We start from the raw sequence: 24,246 nt of genomic DNA on the forward strand, positions 1-24,246 counted from the left end.
CATCCGCGAATTTTGCCGCGATTTGCAATTTCTTCACATGTAAAAAAAACTGCTGCTGCCTGATTTCATTTGCCAGAAATTCGTTTAACCTGCTAACTATCCCTGCATCATTGCTAGTGTGAGCCTGGACTAATATTAACTAGATACCACTCATCCTGAACCTCTAAAAGGGAATTAAGAGCGTTTCCAGCATATTTCTCATTCATTGCTAGCACCTATCAAAGCATTTGCCTGTGTTTTCAAACTTCTGTTTAAGCTTGCTGGATTGAACTGAATTACAGTTGATTGCATTTCTGAGAACTGTGTGTTTTCCTTCCATTTCCTTGCCTTGCATCAAGGGGGGGAGGGGAGTAGCCAGAGAAAAGTGATTACATTGTTTGGTTGAAATCATATTGCGTATTTTCTGTACTGCATTCATTGAATATTGCATCCACCTGAGCCTACATAAAGCATCCTCTACCACATTATACTTTTGTTCCTATTTACCAGTGTGCTACCTTATCCATTTCATGTCAACTCATTAGTGATTAAAGAAGTGTGCTAGTGCCAGATTCTCCGTTGTTAATATTTACCATATCAGATTAAGTGTGATATTCAATTATTAATTTATTAAAAAGTGTGATATATATTTTAATGTATCAAATAAACCTTTTAAACTTGCAAACAGAATTACTTCTTGGCTCAGTGGGGTCAGGGGGATTCCAAGAGAGGGGTGTTATACAAGGGTAGTCATCCAGAACGCATGAACTGGACCTAAAGATATATCAATAAGGGTTTTCATTCAGTATTCTAGACTAGGCGTTAACTTGGCTGTAGTGCTGAATTGAATCCTCTTACAAAGTGGGGGCTCGAGCCGAGACGTTGGGTTAGATTTACCAGTTGTGCAGCTTAATACAGTGTGCTAACTGACGGGATACATACACCCGGTCGGATCACCACGCTGCATTACGCTGTGAAGCATTCCTCAAAAGGGACACTCCAAGAAAAGTTCTGTTCTGCAAAAATAAAATACTAACTTCTGTAAGTCAGGACAGAGACCAATCTCTAGAATGACGACCTTAGTAGACATGAAAATAGCCAGAGAGCACCTCTTGCATAAGCTATTTGTGAGAGGTGAATGGACCGAACAGGGCCAGGATGTGTGGTTGCAGGCCATCACACAACAGGTCACTGAAACAGGGTCAGATATATATAGAGATCAGGGTCCCTTACATGTGGCCCTGAGTGAACTATATATGGCTCCTAAAGCCAAAGAGGAACACAATAAGATCGCCAGGATAGCAGCATACCTGTACCTATATATGGGAGACATGCAGGATAGATGTGCTGAAAGCCAAAATCTGGCAAATAGGCAACAGATGGCATTACAGAAGGTCCAATCTGATCTGGACTCTTCTGAGCAGAGGCTGCAGAGGAGCCAGGAGTCAGAAAATGACAGCAGACTGTACATTACTAAAATAAAGGAGGATATGGATGTGCTGCAAAAGGAAAAGTCAGAACAGGATACTAGATTTCTGGCCCTGCAGAAGGAGCACCAAGACAGTTTGGACTCCTTACTGCAGAGCCAGAAAAAGCTGGAGCAACAGATCAATTTCAACAGGGCATGCACAGAGCAGGTAGCCACCCTGCAAATCCAACTAGACAGAGAGAAAGAGGAGAGCAATAAACTGATCCTGAAAGACCTGGATACCCAGGCAGAGTTTGATCAGGAGCGCCAGAAAGCTGGTGCCTTCCAAAGGCAAAGGGACGACCTGGCGGCACAAATGCAGGCTCTTAGTCAGGAAAGAGACGCCTTAGGCCAGGAAGTCTGCCATTTAAAAAGGAAAATGGAAGAAAATCACCTGGCCCACCAGGGACTGGGTGACCACCAAAAAGAAAACCAGAACTTGCTAGAGCACACCAGGAGGGTGGAGGATGCTCTAGCAAGAAAGGAGCAGGCCAATAGGGACACAGCTCAGGAGGTAACCCTCCTGCAGCAAAGACTGGCCCAGTTCTCCAGGACCAACCAGGAAGCACAGAGGGAAAATGAGGCCCTCTGTCAACACAATGATAGGCTCCAACAGCAGGTAGCGATGCAGGAGAGACTGATAGAGTCGAGTAAGGCCTTAACTGAGGAACTGAAGGCACAAATGCAGGCTCTTGCATTGCAACAGGGAGCAGGGGCGGATAGAGATGAGGTTCGCTGGGAAATGGAAACTCCGGAGCATAACCTCAGGAGCCCTAGTACCAGAGGCCCTCATACCTCTCAGTCCCTGGACTCTGCCACCCCCATGTCCCCTGGCGCACATGAGCACAGGGCCACAGGGATGGCAGATTACTATCCAGCCAGAAGCATGGGGCTCATAGGCCAGTACCATCCAGGAATGGAGGGGTGGGCATCCGGGTATGGGCACCCAAGTACAATACAGTTCAGTGGGGAACCCCAGGAGAGTAGGCCCATTAAAGGCATCCTGAAAACCTCTGCCCAGTTAGGTCAGTGGAGGGGGTACCCATCAAATCCTGACAGCAAGGAGGAATCTGAAGACTCCTCTGAACTGCGCAGGACACAGGAGACCAGGTCCCCACATTCTGCCAGCCATTCCCAGGCTCGCAGAATCCGGGAAAACCTGGAAGAACAGACGGGAACCTCTGGGAGCAGTGCCTCTGAGTCCGACGAAGAATGGACAAGGGTTACCCGAACCAAAAAGGCCAATAAGGCAAAAAGGGCCTTGCTCAAGGACCCCTTAAAGCAGATTAAGGCGATCAGGAGCGTCATCACGCCTTACCATAAGAACGCTAAGTATTCTGTTTGGGAGCACTTAGAGTTGTTTGAACAAATGATGGAGACTTTCCATTTGAAGGACAGCCAAAGCTGCATTCAATATGTAAAGTGGACCTTCTCCCCGGAATACTCCAGTTTCTTTGCGGGGCTGGAGGACCAAAATCATTTAAGATGGTCCACCTATAAGGCGGCCATCCTGAAACATTTTTCTGTTCACAGAAATCCTCAAGAGGCTCGCAAGGCAGCCTACAATTTGCAATGTGGGGAGGATCAGGCCCCACAAGAATTTGTGCAGGAGTTAAAGCGGGCTTTTGCACAGACCACAAGAAGGGTGCGCACGGATAGCCGTGAATTTATAAACACGTTTTTCCATGCCTTGCCCAAATATATCATGACCCAGCTCGTGAGGGATTTTCACGAGAAAAGATCTTTAGACTGGGTCATTGAACAGGCTACCCGCATCTATGAGGTGCAGAAGCCCATAGAAAATAAAAGCAATGCCCAGAAAAACCCCAAAGCCAACAGCACCCCTGCTGCTGCCAAGGTGGCAGAGGTAAAGGTCACCCCCGTTTTGGATTTGGAGATGGGGGGGCCTAAAAACCTACCTGCACCTAATAAGGCTAGGCCCAGAAGGTCCTCGGGCCAGTCGCAGACAGGGAGCCAGGGAGGCAGCCCCACAAATGGGGTCCCTCGCTCTCCTGACTATGTAAGTCCTCGCTACAAAGGTAACAGACCCATCCTGGGTTATGTGTGGACTCCTCAAGCCCAAGGGGGGGATCCAGCCAAGCACCTAACCCAGGGAACTTCCCTCCAAACTTCCCACAGGAGGGCAGAAATTTACCAAACCCTGGGCAGAACTTTTTCCCCAGATATCCACCCGACTTCCAACCCCAAAATCATCCATCCTTCTTTCCTCAATTCCCTGAGCCCAGACCACTGAATCCGGGAGAGGGGAGGCCAAGGGTGGAGGGGTACCAAAATCTTCCCAACCAGGGGTACTACCAGAGGAGGGACAGCTACCCTTCCCGGGATCAGCCCAGGGGAGAAAACAGGGCCCCGTATCAGCCTGAGCGGGTTTCCCAGTTAGAGCGCCAGGTTCAAAACATGGCGCGGGATATGGGTCATATACTGAGGGCACAGCAGAACCCTCAGATCAGCATGCCGGCGCAGAACGCACCCAACTCTGGACCTGGTGCTCCAGAACAATGACGGGGGCAGCACCCCGATAAATCACCGGTTCCCAGGGAGGAGGCACAAAGGGAAGGGGGGTGTAAAGCCTTGGAGGAAGCTTCCTTCCTCACTTGTAAACAGCCCCTGGAAACCCAGGAACCGGAAACAAAATCTCTTGCCCCTGAAAGTCTGCCTCCTAAGGAGCAGAGGGGGGGTAGGAGAAACAAAAGACCCAAACAGACTCAGTTTGAGGAGGAGGTACAGATCTTCAAATTTGAGGGAGAGGGATCCTCAGAGGATCCTGGGAAAAGGATCTTCTCCTTCAGAGAGGGGGGAACTCCTCCCAAAGAAAAATGGGTCCCTAGGGATGCAAATCCAGACTGGGGAGATGTGGAGACTGAGCTACCGCCGCCCACCATCTCATCCCAGAACCAACAGCAAGAAAATCCCCTGGTTCAAACCCATCCTGGCGACTGCCTCCAAAAAGGGGGGGGCGGCCCAGAAACGGAGCCAGGGGAACCCACAATGGCTCTGATCTCCAGTTGCAAATTTTTTCTTTCAGATTCCCAAGACTCTCCACAGAATTCTGCCCAAATCTCCTCGCTAGCGATGTCCAAAACCAGAAAAGTAGCCCACCAGTTGTCCAAAAATGTACATTATCTGTGCCCCCTTGAGGAGAAGGAGGGAAGATATTATGCCCCGGTACAAGTACAGGGGCAGGGTACAATCTCAGCACTGGTGGACACTGGATCTCAAGCTACCCTTCTGTCCAGAAGGGCCTTTGACGAACTGAATGCAGGAAGGGGAGAGAATTACCAAATTCCTCTCACCTCTCTTCCTGGACAACTGCAGAACTTTGACGGGAAGGAAATTCCCGTCGAGGGGACGGCAGACTTGGACATTAAGATCGGGCGACATAAGTTGAAACACCCGGTCATAGTTGTGACCCCAGAGGGCACCCCTTGTTTACTAGGGAATGACCTCCTGAGAAGGTTGTCACCCCTAATAGATTGCGTAAACAAGGTCCTCTGGACTCAGACTAGCCGACCCATAAAATTAAAACAGAGTGTCAACCATGTTAGTTTAAACGGCACATGCCACATGGTTGAACAAAAATCTGACCAAGTAGAATTTCACTTCCAGAACAACCAAATTCCAGACGTGACGGTAATAGCAGTAGGACAACAGACTGGTGATGGGGGGTCCTCTCTATTTCTGAAAATCAACCTTCCTTCCAGTCTAAAGTGGTATTCCACGCTGGAAGGAAACACTCTGAAATTCTATACTAATCCACAATCAGAAACCCCCACTCCTATAGTCCAGAAAGATGTGAAATCAGCTCAAAGCCTGGCTGATATTCAGCAAATTGGAGAGCAGTTGTTCATCCCTGTTCAGTTAAATGATGGGAAGGACTCTGTTCTCGCTCGAGTGTGTGTGAACAACGGTAAGAGCTTCATCAGCGAAGCCATGTTCCGCCAACTCCCAAAAGATCCAGCCATTCCCACCTTCAAACTAATAGACAAATGGGAAATGGACCTGGAAGCACCTGACTCCAAACATCTCCTGCCAAGCAGGTGTATGCTCAAAATCTCCATTGGCAACAAGAGCATAGTCCATAATTGTTGGGTCGTGCGAGACGTCACTGCCGCCTTTTACTTAGGCAGTGACATTCTCAATCGCTTTGCCATTAGTTTGGACCTAATAAACTTCAAAGCTTGGTCCCGATTAGCGGATAATCCCATGGGCTTTGATGATCCAGAAAAAGCATTTAGGTCAGCTCAATTGCTACCTTATGCAGTTGAAATTCAGGTTAAAGAGGAAGTCACCATCCCAGAAAGGACCCGACAATTCTCCCTGGAAATGAAAGTTAAAAGGGGACAAGAGTTGAAAAACCCTGATGCTTACATACATCTAAATGCTTCTCTCCAACAGCAAGGGTTGGGGGTAAACCCGACTCCATTAGTCAACATAGAACATGACCCCATTCTAATAGAGGTGGATAACAGCGACTTAAAGAGTATTACTCTAGCCGCAGGCACCATTATTGGAATGGCGGTTGATGACCGACATTTCTCCATTGATCTTGTAAATGAACTGTTAGGACCCATCCCCAAGGACTGTTTTGACAGTGACAGTGATGACAACGCAACACCAGACAGGATTTTTACCCGGCATGGGGGGAACTTCCTGGTGTACACTTCCTGCCCCTATGGTAAGGAAGATGTGACCTGTGACTTCAGGAGGGATGAGGTGATTTTCCAGGTCCATGAGGGCTGCCTTTCCCACCTGAAGCCTCCGGTCCAAATCAGCACTCTGACCAGGGACTTCTCCACCCAGCTGGAGGAGGCCGCGGAGATAGCCAAACCAGAAGTCTTTCCAGGCTTCAGGCAGATGGTGGAAGAGAGAGTCAACCTAGCTGATGCCTGTGTGACTCTGGAACAAAAGCAAAAGTTGAAACAAGTTTTCTTGGATTTCCAAGATCTCTTTGCGGTAGACTCATATGACTGTGGTCGCACCGACATCCACACCACAACAATCCCCACGGACCCTGGCATGACTCCAGTGTTTGTGAAGCAATATCGCTTGCCTCTCGCATCAATGGAGTCCCTTACTGAAATAATTAAGAACCTTGAGTCCCGGGGAATAATCCGTCCAGTCCACAGCACCTTCAATAATCCGGTGCTGGGAATATTGAAGCCAAACGGCCAGTGGAGACTCTGCGCTGACCTCAGGGAGCTCAACAAACGGGTCCACACTTCCCGATGGCCTCTTCCCTACATTGACCAAGGGCTGGCCCAGATTCAGGGGTCACAGGTATTCACTGCAATAGACCTGACCAATGGATACTGGACCGTGCCTGTCAGTAGGGAGGACCAATACAAGCTGGCTTTTACCTTTGGGGGCCAGCAGTACACATGGACCCGGACTCCCTTCGGATACCTTAACTCCGGTAATGAGTTCAATATTTTCCTACATAAGGCCATGCCCGACCTGGGTACGAGGGGTAACCTGGCTTATGTAGATGATGTCCTCATCAAAAGTTCATCTGTGGAGGAACACATAGCAGAGATCCGTTATGTTCTGACACAGTTGAGGGCCGCCGGAGCAAAACTTTCCTTTCAGAAAGCACAGTGGTGTAGAACCTGTGTTAATTTCTTGGGGCATGAGATTACTCCTCAGGGTCTTTGTCCCCAGGAAAAGAAAGTGGAAGCACTTCAGAAACTGAAAGACCCCACAACTCTGCGGGAACTAAGGAGCCTCCTTGGACTGACTAATTACAGCAGAAAGTTCATTGAGGGCTACGCAGAGATCACCAGACCCCTGATTCATCTCCTGAAGGGGGGGGTCAAGTGGGAATGGGGTCCAGAACAAGTCGAGGCAGTAAGACAACTCAAAAGAAGCCTCTCACAAGCGCCTTGCCTAGCTTACCCTGTCAGAAACAAGGAGTTCTTCCTGGAGACGGGGTTCTCTAATACGTGCTTGACGGCAGTATTATATCAAAAGCATGACAAGGTCAATAAAGTAATCTCCTATGCGAGCAAAACTTTATCCTCTGTGGAGGAAAAATTCAACGATTGTGAGAAGGCACTCCTGGCAACGGTGTGGGCATTGAAGAATTACCGCCCGTTTATCCAGGGGGAACACATCATAGTGGAGACTCCACACCAGCCTCTGCAATATCTCCAAAGTGACAGAATCCGGGCCGGAAATGTGAGTAATTCCCGAATTACTTCCTGGATTCTGTCAATGCAAGGCTTTCCTGTGGAGGTCAGATATGGCCAAAACAAGAAGAGTCCCCTCGCGCAAGGTCTGGCTGACTTGCATGATTGTGCCAGAGAAAACTGTCTCGAGGACGAAAGTCTAAAAATAAAGGACAACATGGAGGCATACCTTAATTCCCCCCACAAAGTCTTTGAAGAAGGCAAGTGTGAGGGAATGCCCACTGTGTATGTGGATGGATGCTCTTACCATGTCGACAACAACGGGGAGAAAGAACTGGTGGCCGGCGTAGGGAATGCATGGGTGAATGAGTCCCCAGAACCCTCCGCTGGATACAAAATTGGTCCCTGAAGTAGTCAGGTGGCAGAATTGATGGCTGTGCATCAGGCCATCCTCACTGCTGTCCAGCATCAACTCCACGAACTGGTCATAATCACAGATTCGGATTATGTACGGAACGGGTTCGTGGAGCACCTGGTTAATTGGAAAACCAGAGGCATGTTATGTGCTAACAACAAACCCTTGAAACATGGGAAGTTGATCCAAAACATTGATGATCTGGTCACATCGAATGGGATGACCATCTACTGGAAAAAGATCAAGGGTCATTCCAAAGTAGAGGGACCAGACAAAACTGGAAATGACTTAGCTGATCAGCTGGCCAAAACCGGGGCCATCCAAGGGGATCTAATTGAGATTGAGTCCCTGTTGGGGGAAATCCAGGTCACTGCCATCACTAGGTCCCAGACAAATGCTCACAACGACCTCTCAATTGCACAATGGAGTAAGGAGACCCCTGATGCTGATTTGATTACTGCTCAGAAGGGGGATCCAATAATTGGTAAATTTTACCAGCACCTTGAGGACCCTGAGAACTTTCCCCTGACGGATACCGATTACATTGGGAAAGAGGACCTAAGAGTGTTGATGAAATGTCCAAAAATGTTCCGGATCCAAGACGGTTTGCTGGTAAGGAAATCCAAAGCTGGCCACGATCAGTGGGTGGTTCCTACCTCATTCCGAAGCCTGATGTTAAGTCACGCCCATGATGCGGCCACCGCCGGTCATAGGGGGTTTCACACAACATTGGAAATCTTAAGAGAGGTTGCATACTGGCCACACATGGGGCAGGACCTCGACCAGTACCTGAAGGGTTGCCTTGTGTGTGCACAATTTCAGCCATCATCCCTCACACACCGGGCGCCTTTACAAAAGAGGGGAATGACACTGCCATGGTCAGATTTACAAATCGACTTTGTAGGCCCTGTGATTCGCTCGGCTAGGGGGAATAAGTACATGTTGACCGTGACATGCTTGTTTACCAAGTGGGTGGAATGTCTCCCAGCCCCAAATTGCAAGGCAGAAACTGCAGCGGCCTTGATGATTAACCACATCTTTTCCCGTTTTGGTCTACCTCAAAGGATTGAGTCAGACAGAGGTAGCCACTTCACCAGTGAAGTAATGACAAAGATGTGGGAGATACTGGGGGTCAAGAGAAAGCTGCATATTGCTTATAGACCAGCTTCTTCTGGGGCAGTAGAGAGATATAACCGGACAATTGTGAGCATATTAAAGAAGTTTGTGGCAGATTCTGGGCCAAGTTGGGATATCCGATTACCTCTGGTCCTAATGGCCATCAGATCTACCCCTTCATCTGCAACCAAAATGTCACCATTTGAGTTGATGACTGGGCGCAAGATGGTGCTTCCGCAGCATTTGCTCTACAGGACCCAAGAGCAGACACTGATAAATGCCTCCACTACTCATGAGTATGTAGAGAATTTAAGGAAACACCTCCAACATGCTTTTGCTTATGCTCAGCGGAATCTAGAAAGATCGACTGATAGCATGAAGACCCATTATGACCTGAAAACTTCCAGGAAGGAATATCCGGTGGGAGACCGGGTCTATCTATACAACTTCCAAAGGAACCAGGCCAAGCAGCGCAAATTTTTGCCTACATGGAAGGGACCCTTTGAGATCGTCGATAAGATCTCCCCTGTGGCCTACAAGATCCGCATCCCCAAAGGTGGTTCGGCAGAGGGGGAAGACAAGTGGGTCCACATAAACCAGTTGAAATGTTGCCATCCCAGGCACACTCTGCAACAACTGGAGGAATCCTCTGGAATCCTAGCGGGTACTGTATCAGACTAATTCAGTTCCAATCATAAAACCTACCACATCTAGTCTCTAAAATATTGTGATTTACATGAAACTGTCTCTAGTGATGCTGTTTTTTTTTTTTCAAAATAAGAATGTAATATTTCGTTACGATGAAATGCATATGCTGCCCCACTATCTCAACAGTGGTGGAAAAAAAAATCGTCTATGAGTAGATATTGCCGCTCTTCCTTTATCATCCTAGGAGAGATGAAACCATGAAGGATGACCAAGGAGGACGATCCGGAGACCGGGAGCAGAGACGCAACGGGCCCGGGGTACCGCCCAATCTTCCCATCAGGACCGGCGAGGAGAACTGATCGATCTGACCGGATGGAGAAGAAGATGCTGAACTGTGCCATCTACAGAAGAGGAAGAAGATTATGCGGACAGACCGGTGCGTGGGTCAAAACCCTTGGGCACGCGACTCCCCATCGACCCAAACTCAAAGTGCAGTCACGTGGGGGGGCTTGTAGGGTGTCCTGACCCACGTTTAAGCTACCCTGCTACAACATTTGGTGCTGTGGGCTTAGGAAATTCAAGATGGCGGAAAACCCACATGTGCGCCGAAATCCAGGAAAGCTGCGCAGTTGTGCGCACACCAAAATGGTTACCTAACTTGCCACCCACCAGGGTAAAGAAAGGTCTTTGTTAACAAAATCCACTTTTACTGATGTCAAAAAGTTGCTGAAATCGTGACTCATTGGACCACTTTAAAGATTCAACCCTTTTTGTGGGGTTCCACATAACCATCTTACTGTAAGGAGCCCCATCAAAACAATGTTAAGCAAGGATTTACTACCATGTAAGAACCATTCCTGTTTAGAATGCATTAATCCAAGAAAATCCCAAAAATGGGTGCAGTACCAGTACTCACCACTATCCAAAAGCCGGCGTTTTAAAACCCACTGTGTGTTTTTCTGAAGGCAAGCAAAATGCCTATTTCAAACCTTGCAACATGTGCAAAATATTCACTGAACACCAGCAGACATTTGGCAGAATGGAGTTTTGTGTGCCTACAAAATCTGGGAAATGAAGAGCCCAAAAACAATGCTTATAACAAAAATGCTATGGAGTCAGCAGCTTAAGCCTAACTGCAACTGGATTTAAAACCACCAAAATCGAAAAGGTTAAATTAAATGAGTGACCTATGTTTGGTGTCACATGCCTTTGTAACTGTTGAAATGTCATAGTTTTGCACTTAGAATCAGCATTCTAGCTGCATGTGTAAAATTACAAGTTATTTTAAAAGCAACAAAAAGTTGGCTGAAGGTCTGGCTTAAGGAACTTGATTTTGCCTAGCAACGGATCCCATCAGGAGTGAAACTTGAGTCACAACTATGTTCCCAGGCCAATGTTCCTTTTGCTGCCCACATTAAGGATATGCCATCTATCTGATAATTGAATTTCCTGTGCTCTGCCAGAGAGTGAACAAAGCCCTCTCCACTCAGGCAAAGGTTTTTATTACAGACGTCGTAAAAAGTGGCTTCCTCCTGGAGAAGCTGGGAGGGGCACTGCCTGTGAGAAGCAAGCTGGCTTGGCAGAAACTGGAAAGACTGGTTTCTGTACCATGTGACCTGAAAAGACACACCCCTGCAGCAAGAATATGGTTTTATAAAAAGGGGGATAATTCATAGTGCGGACATGTGAAAATTTTATAAATGATACCATAATTCTTGTGATTTTTCTGCCCACAGTTTAAGACGTGGTAGGAACCGGTGGTATGTTCAGGGGGGTTTTAGCGGAAAAGTGGATATAACTCTAAATGTATGCATGTTAAAAATCTGAAACTTCATCAGTTAATGTCCCTACTCCCTGCACACATGTATGTAAAGTTGGGTCCATGTCGGAAATTGAAAAAGCAGTTAAAAAGTCAATTATGTACACTCTTTGAATGCAAGCTCCGAGAATGAGCAGATTTGGACATAGACATGGCTAAATTCAGCCACAACATGTATATGTAATTTCAAACAACTGTGTAACTCTGAAGTATGGATTTTGATCATATATATATTTGGGTGCACAGATGATAAGGGAGGATGTTTCAAGAGATCATAAAATGACATCAATCTGACTCACAGTTCAGTTTGCCAATCAAGCGGAGGAATGGAAGCCTGACCAATGACGAATGAGAGGGGCAAGTCTAGTGATGCAACACACACACCCATTCTCAAGAAACAGATAAAAGCAGAGAGTCAGGACACATAGAGACCTTCAAAATCCATCTGCCGCTGGAAGCTCTGCCGGAAAAATCCATACTTTACCTCCATCAAACTTCCAGAAAGCCAAACTAGAGACTTGCAATAACTTTCATTTGGAAGCTGAGATCCCAGGCTTTCCTAGGACCCCAAAACGGTAGAGATAGTCCTTGCGGTTCCTTTGTAATAGCGCTCGGCGCATCCGCGAATTTTGCCGCGATTTGCAATTTCTTCACATGTAAAAAAAACTGCTGCTGCCTGATTTCATTTGCCAGAAATTCGTTTAACCTGCTAACTATCCCTGCATCATTGCTAGTGTGAGCCTGGACTAATATTAACTAGATACCACTCATCCTGAACCTCTAAAAGGGAATTAAGAGCGTTTCCAGCATATTTCTCATTCATTGCTAGCACCTATCAAAGCATTTGCCTGTGTTTTCAAACTTCTGTTTAAGCTTGCTGGATTGAACTGAATTACAGTTGATTGCATTTCTGAGAACTGTGTGTTTTCCTTCCATTTCCTTGCCTTGCATCAAGGGGGGGAGGGGAGTAGCCAGAGAAAAGTGATTACATTGTTTGGTTGAAATCATATTGCGTATTTTCTGTACTGCATTCATTGAATATTGCATCCACCTGAGCCTACATAAAGCATCCTCTACCACATTATACTTTTGTTCCTATTTACCAGTGTGCTAACTTATCCATTTCATGTCAACTCATTAGTGATTAAAGAAGTGTGCTAGTGCCAGATTCTCCGTTGTTAATATTTACCATATCAGATTAAGTGTGATATTCAATTATTAATTTATTAAAAAGTGTGATATATATTTTAATTTATCAAATAAACCTTTTAAACTTGCAAACAGAATTACTTCTTGGCTCAGTGGGGTCAGGGGGATTCCAAGAGAGGGGTGTTATACAAGGGTAGTCATCCAGAACGCATGAACTGGACCTAAAGATATATCAATAAGGGTTTTCATTCAGTATTCTAGACTAGGCGTTAACTTGGCTGTAGTGCTGAATTGAATCCTCTTACAACTGATACAACTGCAATTAAACAACTTATTATAAAAAAAATGGCACATTTTACAAACAGAAGATCTAAACTTGCAAAGCCAACTGTTTGCATTGCAGAAGAGTGTCAATTTGCACCAGTCATTGTTACCTGCAGCGAGACCGAAGAAAAAAAAGCACACAACCTGATATCTTTATGGGACATAGACCTGTTCAGGGCCAGGTGCTGTGTGCAAATTCACAATTAAAGCTACCATCTTTAGACAATGGCGCCTTGACAAGCACACCAATTTCAAAGGGACTTGCTTCATCGATGCCATAGTATTCCAGGCGCATGCGTGCATTCACACCAGAAGGAGGTCACAGCTGCCCTGCTCTGTGGTCCATATTGGTGGCTCCAATGAGGTTGCAGCAGGTTGGACCGGCGATCTCACCCAGAGAAAGTGCATCTGAGGGATTGCATGGACTACAGGACTCCAGCGAGGCACTGTGTTTAAGAACACATATGGGTGATGTACCTGAAGGGGAGAGAGATGAGGATCACTCGTCCCTGCAGATCAAAGACTTTCTAAATTAAATAAATGATCATATAAAGTAAAATGCATGTGAAAATACTCCCTTGTGACAATTGGATATTTAGTCCTGTGAAAGGCTAGGTCGCTGGAAGGAATAACCATTGAGGCCAAAACTCAAGTAGGCTAGGAAAGGAGTGTTGTTGGACCCTTATATCATCATCATGTTTGTTTGTCTAAATAGGGATTTGCCCTAGCTGCAGAGCAACTGGCAGTGGGGTAGACGACTGAGTAGGGCACATGGTTGTGTTTATTTAGACTGCGGGCCATCATTAAGATTGGTCAAAGTACATGGTATTTTGCACACATTTTTATTTCACACATTGGATGAATTGAATGATTGGTACATGTGTTGTGAACGTTGTCTTTTGTGGTATGTCGTGAGGGTAGTTGTATATAAGAAAGATGTAAGTAATCAGGTTTAATGAAATGTGTACAGTGTTATTGATGTACAACGATAATCACTGTATAGTTTTTCATATGTATTGATGATCAAATAAATTGTTTTCTATAAATAATCTTTCAATATTTCTTTTAAATTTTCTTTTTTCAGTGGATTCTAATTGCCTTAAATGATTCCAGAGTCATTGGGACATAACAGAGTGTACACAGGATCTTTTGTATGTGTGACAACGTGTATGATGGGGATACCATCAATGACATTTGTGATGTCCTGGGTGTTAGCCTTACCAGTGCACAGTGGTATCACAAATGATGGTTGCTTAGCTTACCATAACTGGCAAATTTCTGAGGTTTTCTGTTTTACTTGTAGCCATTACGTCCCTTTAAAAACGTTTTTTTGTTGACTAAATAGGTTTTCATTAGTGCAACTTAACTTTTTACCACTGCATGCTAATTTCCTGCAACATACTAATATCATACTTACCCCAATATAGCAACATTTTGCACCAATTTCACCTTAAAACTCTGCCATTTCACACCTTCTAGCATAATTTTTAACACTTCTGTACACTTTTTGCAATTTTTCCACTGTTTTTGAATCCATCAACGTTCATGGACATCTGATGTCATCGCAGACCTTCCGGACAGTGTTACGTGACCCCGGGATTGCACGTGGCATGCTGACGTGTCCGCAAATGTGTCCACAATTCACAATAAGGTCCCTGCTTTGTGAACAGTTCGGAACTGAATTTTCTACTGATCTAGCACATTTGAACCTCCACATTTACCATTGCACAGCTCCTACACCTATTCTTACTCAATATCCAATAACAATCTAGCACACAGCACATACTTTGAAGAATATTAGCAAACCCACATTCCTACTACTGCTGTGTCAAAGTTCCTTCTGAAGGTCAAAGGATAGCAAAGGTATGACATGGTCCATCTGTGATTGGTGGAGCTACCTAACCATGACAGTGTTAAAAAGAGCCTTCCCCAGTGAACTGTTAGTGGCTCAGGCCAAATAAGCATTGGGACTAATGCAGCCCTAACTTCCAGCTCTGAGTGTGCCAAGTGCGTGTTTGGTACTTAAGATACAAAAAACTGGGACCTAAAAGGCCAAGTATTTGACCAGTCTTCAGTAAACCTACATTGGTGGGATTTTGAGAAAGGGGCCGCATGCTGGTGTTACAAAGTCTTGATACTTGCTAGGGGAGACTCCTCTCAGGCTTGGGAAGGGGGCACAACATACATTAAGATTCGTACTATGCTCATTTCCAGACCTCTACCAAAGAGGGAGAAGGCAACACAGAACCACTCTGCCATTTTGAGACATGTCCACTGGTGCTCATTTAGACAATATGGCGGAAAACTGGACATGCAGGACAATGTCCCACGCCCATAATTTCTCATCCCACCAGTGTACAGTGGGTTGAATTAAATTCCCCTCACTTGTGCCTCTCCACTTTGCAGGGACAATTGATGTCTTCCTTGGGTGGTAATTGTACCATGAAGAGGGCTACAAAGTCATGCTAAGGTTTGGTGGCTTCCTTTTACGACCACTCTAACTCAGAAACATATTTAAACACAGTCAGAACACCTTTTGTATCAGCATTGTCATCACAATATCACCATACCGTAGCTATGAACTTCTACCAGCATTTTCAACACAGTCCGGATATGTGCGATAATGAGAATCGATTTGGCGTACACGGATGCACGTAACATATGTGTCGTATGCAAACATCTATTGCACAGCAGCTGTTGTATTGTTTACTAATAAAATGCCACTAAAGCCAGAGGGAATGAGCCAGCGGCAATATTGATTAACTGTTGGCTGGGGATGGTTACCAATTTGATTCGGTCAACAGCGGCTTGAATGAAGGTATGGAATGAGCAGTGCATCACTGGCAGATTCCAAGGCAAAGGTAATTTGTCAAGAAAGCCTGTGTGTGGATTAGAGGGGTGTGTGATGACAGCGCTACACATTGGAGGAAAGATAGATCGGTGGGGGAAGCGAGCATGCCGACTGCAGAGCAATTGACACCGAGCACTAAGTAAACGAATGCCCCATCCCTCTTGAAAACAATATTGCTCTCCTTCCCTGCTAATTTACTGATCCCCGGGGAAACATGTTTTGAAAGGTGAACACACTGTTCATTCAAAGAGAAATAATTCAACAGAGGCGGATGGGTACTGAAAGAGGAAGGCTATTTGTCAATATTCTTTGTTAATCACTAAAATATTTCAGTGAAGGAAAAGGTTGATACTTTTAAGAACTCAGCTATCATGATAATAGCCCTCAGTTTAATGTTATCAGTAGTCACTGACATTTTTCTCAACGTCTCTTGCAGAATTCTACTAGCTATATGGATAATAGTTGCAAGGACACACACATGAGAATATTGTTCGTGCTAATGAGAATTAACTGTTGAGATCTGCCCTCAGTTTCACACATTATAAACTGTACCGCTGCATGGTTCTCTGACCCAGGCGCTGAGAAACTAAGAAGACGTGTTTGTTATTCCACCCAAACACGGATCAATTTAGAAGATTAGAAAATAAAAATTAAAAAAGCTTCAAGGGTAATATCCCTGTGAGTAAAAGAAGTTCATGCTTTATCCTCTAAGTGGCCTTTAATCAGTATAAATCTCGGGCATTGATTATGTACTCGAGAAGCCTTGACAAAATTAGAAAAATCTAAATATGTACGTCAAATGGGAACTCGGGTCCATCTATTCGACAGCTAGGGCTGTCCTGGAGGAATTGTTTTATGTGCTTAGGGAAATCAAGAGTGAATTATGAATTGGAAGGAGAAGATCAAAACTTGCCCTCTGACATTTCAGAATCAATCGTCACATTTGAAGCAAACCCCATAAATTAGTATTACGATTTAGTGTCCTTGGAGGTAAGGAATGGGCCAGTATTGATTGGTACCATTAAGCAAATCTCTCAGAGAAGGTGCTAAATGTTGATCTTTTAACTGATATGATTTTCTTGTAATTTAATACCGTGACTTAAATAGAAATATGAGAAACGACCTACCTGCAGGCAAAATAAACACTCTGCCGTGCTGTGTCAAATCCATTTAGTCAAACACAGAAATCCTCTTTTTAATAGTGATTTCTTTTTGCTTCTTAGCTTTAATTAAGTTCTTCAATGTCATGGTGAAATAGAAAGAAAGAAAGAAAGAAAGAAAGAAAGAAAGAAAGAAAGAAAGAAAGAAAGAAAGAAAGAAAGAAAGAAAGAAAGAAAGAAAGAAAGAAAGAAAGAAAGAAAGAAAGAAAATAAATAAATGGAGAAAAGGAAATGACGAAAGAGAGATGGAATGAAATGAGGGCAAAATGCTAGGGCTCTGTTGATGATAGATTTTTTTCACGTTCATTTCGTTCTTTTGCATGAAAAATAGATGCAGGAGATTTACAGAGGTGGTGTACTTTTTTTCATCTCTGAGAAGCACTTCCATCTTTGTAAATACTATTTAAAAAAAAACAGTGAAAATCCAGAGTTGGTGTTTCCTCGTGTTAAAATGCACATGCTCTGTTGACAAACATGGAGGTAGATTCTCAGAACTTAAATTCAAGTGATGTGATGCACCTGTGCGCCTCATCATCTGTGCCACCAAAAAGTGCACCGTATTCTCAAAGGGTATCTGAATGTGCAAATCAGAGATGTGCGTGTTCAGGTGCACTTTGCCAACCCCTTTGCACATTTGTGCACATTTCAATGAACATCCCAAATTCAGAAATGGGATGTGCTTTGAAATGTAATGTTGATTTTTTGTACCATACCCCGCTACCACCCAGGGGGAGTCTCCAGTCAGTTCCGTGGCTCTACAAGAGAGAGGGGGTTGGGGGATTAGTGGGGATAGGGTGAGAGTATAGATTCAGAACAAGGAGGAACTGGCGTCTCTGTGTGTTTTATTGTAGGTTGTAATTTGTGCGAGAGGTCTTGTGCAGTGTAACCGTAAGGGTAAGATGCAGTGCCTCGGGTGTGTGGTAGTGTTTTGTTGGTTTTAGTGTGTTGTGTGGGTTATGATGCACTGGTTAGATAGTGTCCATAAGGGATTCAGAGTCACATGTGGTCATAGAAGTAAGATAATACAGCATCTTGCTGTGTAGATGCGTGTTCTATGGTGTTATGGACTATGTGGGTGGTTCACTCTAGTTGTGCTTCAGCATTTAGATATGCTGGGTGAGGACATAATAATGATTCTCTGTTTGTTATGTGGAGTGTGGCTAGTCCAAGGTTTGGTGTAGTGGCATCAGTTATTTTGGAGGAGCAGGAAGGGAAAAAGGGTTAGTAAGTCGGACATCTTGAGTCCCTGGTGTCCCCATTACTTTCTTAGTTTCCTGAATCTTCTCACCTCCTTGACCCTGCGCAGGACGGTTTTAGACCTGGCAGAGGCACAGAGAGTGTTCTGGTCTCTGTCCAAGATGATATGGCCAGGCTGGTGGACTCAGGTGGGGTGGGTGCCCTGATTCTATTAGATCTATCAGCAGCATTCAACACTGTCGACCACCCCATCCTGTTGTCCTGCTTTGCCCAGATGGGTATATCTGCTCAGATACTAGCCTGGTTCACCTCATTCCTGGCAGATCGTACTCAGACTCTCTCTATGCCACCTTTTCTATCTGTCCCCTGCCATTTTAACTGTGGAGTTCAGCAGGGTTCCTCCTTATCTCCGATTCTATTCAACATGTACATCTGGGTACTTGTGTGTCTACTCTGCTCCTTCTGCATCAGGTGTTACTCCTATGCCGACGACACTCAGATCCTGATACGTTTAGATCTTGAAAGGCTGAGATGTTGTCGTGCTTGCCGAGTTGCCTGACGCCCGTGGGGGTGTTTATGAACCACAATTGGCTCAAGCTGAATGGAGACAAGACAGAGGTCTAGGTGGTTGGGTTCCCCCTGATCTCTTCACTTTGGCTTTCTTCTTTCTGGCCTTCTTCTCTTGGCTCCCTCCCCGTTCCTGCGGGGAAGGTGTAAAACTTGGGTGTAACACTATCAGCTTCTTTATCTATGGACAGCCAAGTTGCAGCCATCTATCAAGCAGGACACTTTCAGTTGAGAATATTGAAGAAAGTGCTCCTGATGATACCCAAGCCTCTTTGTCCGCTGGTGGTAGCAGCCTTGGTACATCCTGGCTGGATTGCTGCAACTCCCTGTACCTGGCCCAACCGAAGGGGCTTATTCAGAGACTACAGCATTTGCAAAACCTGGCAGCCCGGGTGGCAACTGGCACCCAGTATGGATCTCATATATCCCCGCTACTATGATCCCTCCATTGGCTTCCTGTGAATCTGCCTATCAGGTTTAAGGCCTTATGTATAGTTCATCGGGCTCTGCATGATCAGGGCACAGAGTTCCTCCGAGTTAAGTTTGAATGTTATCATCATAGCCGCCAGCTGCGTTCTGCATCAGCTGATCTACTTTTCGTGCCTCCCTATTGACGCATGCGGATGGGGTCTCAGGCTTTTTCCATAGCAGCTGCTATATTATGGAATGAGCTGCCGCTATCCATAAAGAAACTCTCTAACCATTTAGCCTTTAGAAAAGCAGTAAAGATATTTCCCTTTTAGGCGGTATGTGTTTGCCTGGTTCTGACTTTTTCGTTGTGGATGCTTGCCTGACTCTCTAGCGCCATGATACCTTAGGGTAGCTGTGTGCTCAAGAAATATCTATAACATAACATAACATAACAGTTTGTTGGTGCCTCTGGTGCGGCTCTTTGGTTGCTGCTTTACGGTATTTAGCCAGGTTCTTGTTTACGGTTCTTCAGCCCATCTTGTTGCCTCTCTAGTTGTTTGTCTGTGGTGTTGTTGTTGTCGGTGTCCCTTCAAAGTAATCATTTTCTGCTGAATAGCCAGGTTTTGAGCAGTTTTCTGAAGATGGTCTTCTGTGGTTCTAATTTCTATTGTTACAGATGATAGCAATTAGATGTGAGAACACTGTTTCGCCGAATTTCCTTTCTTTGTAGTGTTTGTATTTATTTGTAGGTTGTTCCTGAATCTTAGTTCCCTTCCTGGGTGATTCCGGCTAATCTTGCCTTGGAGGAATTCTGATCCTTGTCTGTGCAAGGCTTTGTGGGTGATGCAGAGTTCTTTGAATTTGATGTGCTTTTTCACTGGTAACTAGTGTAGGCTTTTCAGTGCTGGAGTGAAGTGTTCTCTTCTGTTTAGCCTTAACAGGATCCTGGCTGCTGTATTTGCACCCTTTGAAGTTTCTTGAGAAGTCTTTCTGGCATTCCTAGGCATTCCTAGGTAGAGAATGTGTGCATAGTCAATTCAGGGATCAGGGTAGTATCCCTGTGAGTATCAGAGATATGATTATGAGGGTTCTGTGGGGCAAGGAGAGTTGCCCTCTGAGTAGTCATAGGAGGAAGAAGAATTGTTTGCGATTGCATTGACTTGCGGTTCCAGGGATAGTCCATTGTCCATGAGTATTCCTAGGTTATTTACTACATTGGTAGTCTCTGGTTGCTTTCCCATGCCGATCAGCCAGTACAGTTTTGGGTTCTCTCCAACAAATCCTGCGAGTGAAAGCATTATTTCCATTTTTGCTCGCTTAAGTTTAAGGTTGTTCCTTGTCATCCAATTGTAGATGTCTGTGAAGCAGTTGTTGAGGCTGTTAATCTGTTCCTGGGTTCTGTTTGTTTTCACAATCAGTTGTGTGTTGTCTGTGTAGTTGAAGGCGGTAAATCCATGGGTTTGAATGATTCTCATCAGTGAGCACATGTAGATATTGAAAAGTAGAGGGGAGAGGCTGGATCCCTATGGGACTCTGCAGGATATATTTTTGGTGTTTGAGGTGAACGGTGGTAGGTAGGTTCTTTCGGTTCGGTTTGTTAGGAAAGAAGTAAGCCACGTTAGTGCGGATTCCTGTATGCCACATTCCATCAATCTTTTTATTAGTGTTATTGTGTCAAAAGCCTCTGATAGGTCCAATAGTAGGAGGACCAATTGGGCATTGTTGTCTGTGTTTATTTTCAGATCGTCCCATATCGATAGAAGTGCTGATTCTGTTCCTCTCATTGGTCAGAAGCCAACTTTTGACTGGTCGAGTATTCTGTTTGTATCCACGTATTTAAGAAGGATTTTGTAAACGTGATTCTCCAGGATCTTTGCTGGGTAGGGCAGGTTGGATATCGGTCTGTAGTTCCTCGGGACTTACATGCTTTCTGATTACTTTTTTATCAGTGGTTTAATTTATGCTGATTTGATGGACAGAACTCTTTTGAGTGATCGATTAATTCGGTTCTGGAAGTGTGTCAACAGGGTTCTGCGGTTGATGATTCCTTTGAAGATGTCTGGGGGGGCAGAGGTCCCTTGGGGATCCGGCAAGGTGTTTGTCCTTGATCAGTGTGGTAAAGGTTTCTTCTGTGATTGGTTCTAGGTAGTGAGTTTTGCCATCGTCTGTGTTTCACCTGGTGTCTGTGGTCCAGCAGTCGTGGTTTTATTTGCCCGAGCTAGGTTCATGGTCCCCTGGATTGTGTCTATTTTTGATCTCAGATGGTTGATGATGTTGTGACAAAGTTCTTGTGTGAGGGTGGTGGAATTCTTGGAGGAAGAAGGTTTTTTTGTATCGCTTTGATGATTTTGAAGAGTTCTTTCTTTGGATTGTTTGCTGATTCTATTCTTGCATGTAATAGAACTTTTTTGCTTTGAGAACTTTTTATTTGTTTAGTTTGAGTTGTCTTTGGTATTTTATTTTGCCTCTTCAGGTGTATTGTTCTCTCAATTGTTTTCCAACGTGCGGTTGTGGTTTTAGTTTTTTCATTTCTTCTGTGAACCATTTTGCTGCAAGTTGTTTTGGTGTTGCTTTGATTTTTAAGCTTGTGCAAGTTGGTCAAGGGCCTTGGTGATCCAATTGTTGATTGCGTCTTCTGCTGTGTCTATGCTTGTTTCAGTCAGTTCTGTTTGGCTTGGGATGGTTGAGTCTAGATGGTTTATTAGGGCCTCTAGGTCCAGATTCTTTCAGTTTCTTTTCATGTTGGTATGGAGTATTACCTTCCCGCTGGTAGGCGGATTTGGGATGTAATGTAGAATGGCATTAAGTAGTGATCACTCCATACCATTTGTGTAGGTGGTGCAGATGTGTGCAGTCCTTCCCTGCAGAAAATTGCATTCAGGGTGTGTCAGGCATGTGGGTGCATCCATTTACTATTTGCTTACAATGCAAAGTTTCCAGGAGTGTGCAGAGTGAGTTTGCTGTGGACTCGTTTTCTTTTTCGAACCCTATTTTGAAATCTCCCTGTATGAAACAGTTGTGAAACAGTTGTCGTGGTGGGTTGATAGCATGACGGCCACGTCCGGTAGTTTTGTTGCAAAGTTTGGGTTGTAAGAAGGTGGTCTGTAGATCAGGAGGAATACTATGTTGGTTTGGTCATTGAGTGCTATCTTGATTAAGAGAATTCATAGTCTTCTGCGTTGGTTGTGACACTTTGAGATGCTCAGATGTTTGTTTGTTTGTTTATTATATTTATATAGCGCTCCAGACCCTGGAGTAAAAGGGCGCTTAGGACAGGTTACAGGCACAATATATATAGCATTTGCAGTAAAACGTTTGTAAGGTTATGTACAGTATATACAGGCAGAGGTAGTTAAAATATACAGTTGAGGCATAGGTAAGGCATGTACAGTATATACAGTTTTGTGGAAGGCTGGGTCAAGCTTAAGGTTGGGTTTTAATCAGCAACCAAGCAATGACAAGCTTCCTGAATAATTGGAAAGATTTGGCCTATTTAATGTTCAAAGGCAGGGTGTTCCAAAGTTGAGAGGCAAGGACTGTAAAGCTTGAGCCGCCCGCTCTTTTAGCAGTGAATCTGGGCACGGTGAGGCATAGAGTGTTGGAGGATCTAGTGATTCTGGTGTCTGGTTTCATGGTGAATTTGTTTGTGAGGTAGGGGGGGCTAGGTGGTTGAGGGCTTTGTAGGTAAGGCAGAGTGTTTTTAAGTCAATTTTTTGTTGAATGGATAGCCATTTGCATGAAATTCTAATGGCGGATATATGCTCGCGTCTAGGAATGTTTAGTGCTGTTCGTAGCACATTATTTTGGAGAACCTGAAGTTAATTATAGGTTGGTTGGCATCTAGGTAGAGGCTGTTGCAATAGGCTAGCTTAAATTGTATGAGAGCCCTAGCCAACGTGAGGCAACTATTGGTGGATAAGAAAGGTCTACAGGCTCTAATTAGTTTCCCTGTATAGGCGGTAGCTGAGGCGGTTGTGTTAACTTGTTTGGTGAGGTTGGTATTAGTGTCGAGATGAAAGCAGAGGGTTTTCACGTTTTTAGCAACGGGGATGGTGTTACCGTCGATGATGAGTAGTCAGGGCTCAGTTTTTGTAAATTATTGGGTGATCCGACAATGAGAAGTTCAGTCTTCTCATCATTCAGGCAAAGGCCATGTGTGGCCATCCATGCCCGAATGATGGAGAAGATATCGTTGATCCTGGTGACATCAGCGCTGTAGTTGCCCGAGATTGTGAGGAGTATCTGGGTGTCATCCGCGTAATTAGTGTAGGTGACACCCAGAAGGTCCAGTTTGTCAAAGAGAGGCTTTGTAAAGATGTTATAAAGGGTGGGGGAGACACAGGAGCCTTGCGGGACACCACAGGTGATGGGGATGGGGTCTGCTGCTGCCACGGAAGAAAAGACCCTCATGGTTCTGTTGGCCAGGAAGGATTGTATCCACGTGACAACAGAGGAGGAGAAATGGGCAGCGGAAGAGAGGTGGTTACAGTGTATTTTATGGTCGACCAGGTCGAAAGCTGCTGAGAGGTCAAGAAGGAGTAAGATGGCAGCCTTACCTTTGTCTTTAATGTCATCAATCTGACTTTTGAGGTCAACAAGGGCGGTTTCTGTTCCATGTTGAGGTGTGTTGTTTTTGTTCGATTGCGATTCTGCCTCCTCTTCGTTGTGTATTAATTTATAGTTGTCTGGTTTTGCTTCATTTGTGATGGCTTTATAGATGTCTGATAACCAGGTTTCTGTGAGAAAGAGCACATCTGTGCCTCCTTCGCTTAGAAGGCCATGAATTCCTATTGAGTGTTTTACCATGCATCTAACATTGAGAAGGCTGCAGTGTAGTTTGTTTGATTTTCCTTTTGGGTTGTTGTTTGTATTGTTTGTTCTGTCTGGTGTTTTGTCGGTTGGCTTTCCGTTGCTGGTGGGTTTTTCCTGGGTGAACCTGTTTGGCTGATTGTTTCTTTGGTGATCAGTCTCTTTGCTGAGTATATTGATAAGGTTT

Source organism: Ambystoma mexicanum, chromosome 5p (assembly GCF_040938575.1).
Source record: "Ambystoma mexicanum isolate Mex_15411 chromosome 5p, UKY_AmexF1_1, whole genome shotgun sequence".
NCBI lineage: Eukaryota > Metazoa > Chordata > Amphibia > Caudata > Ambystomatidae > Ambystoma > Ambystoma mexicanum.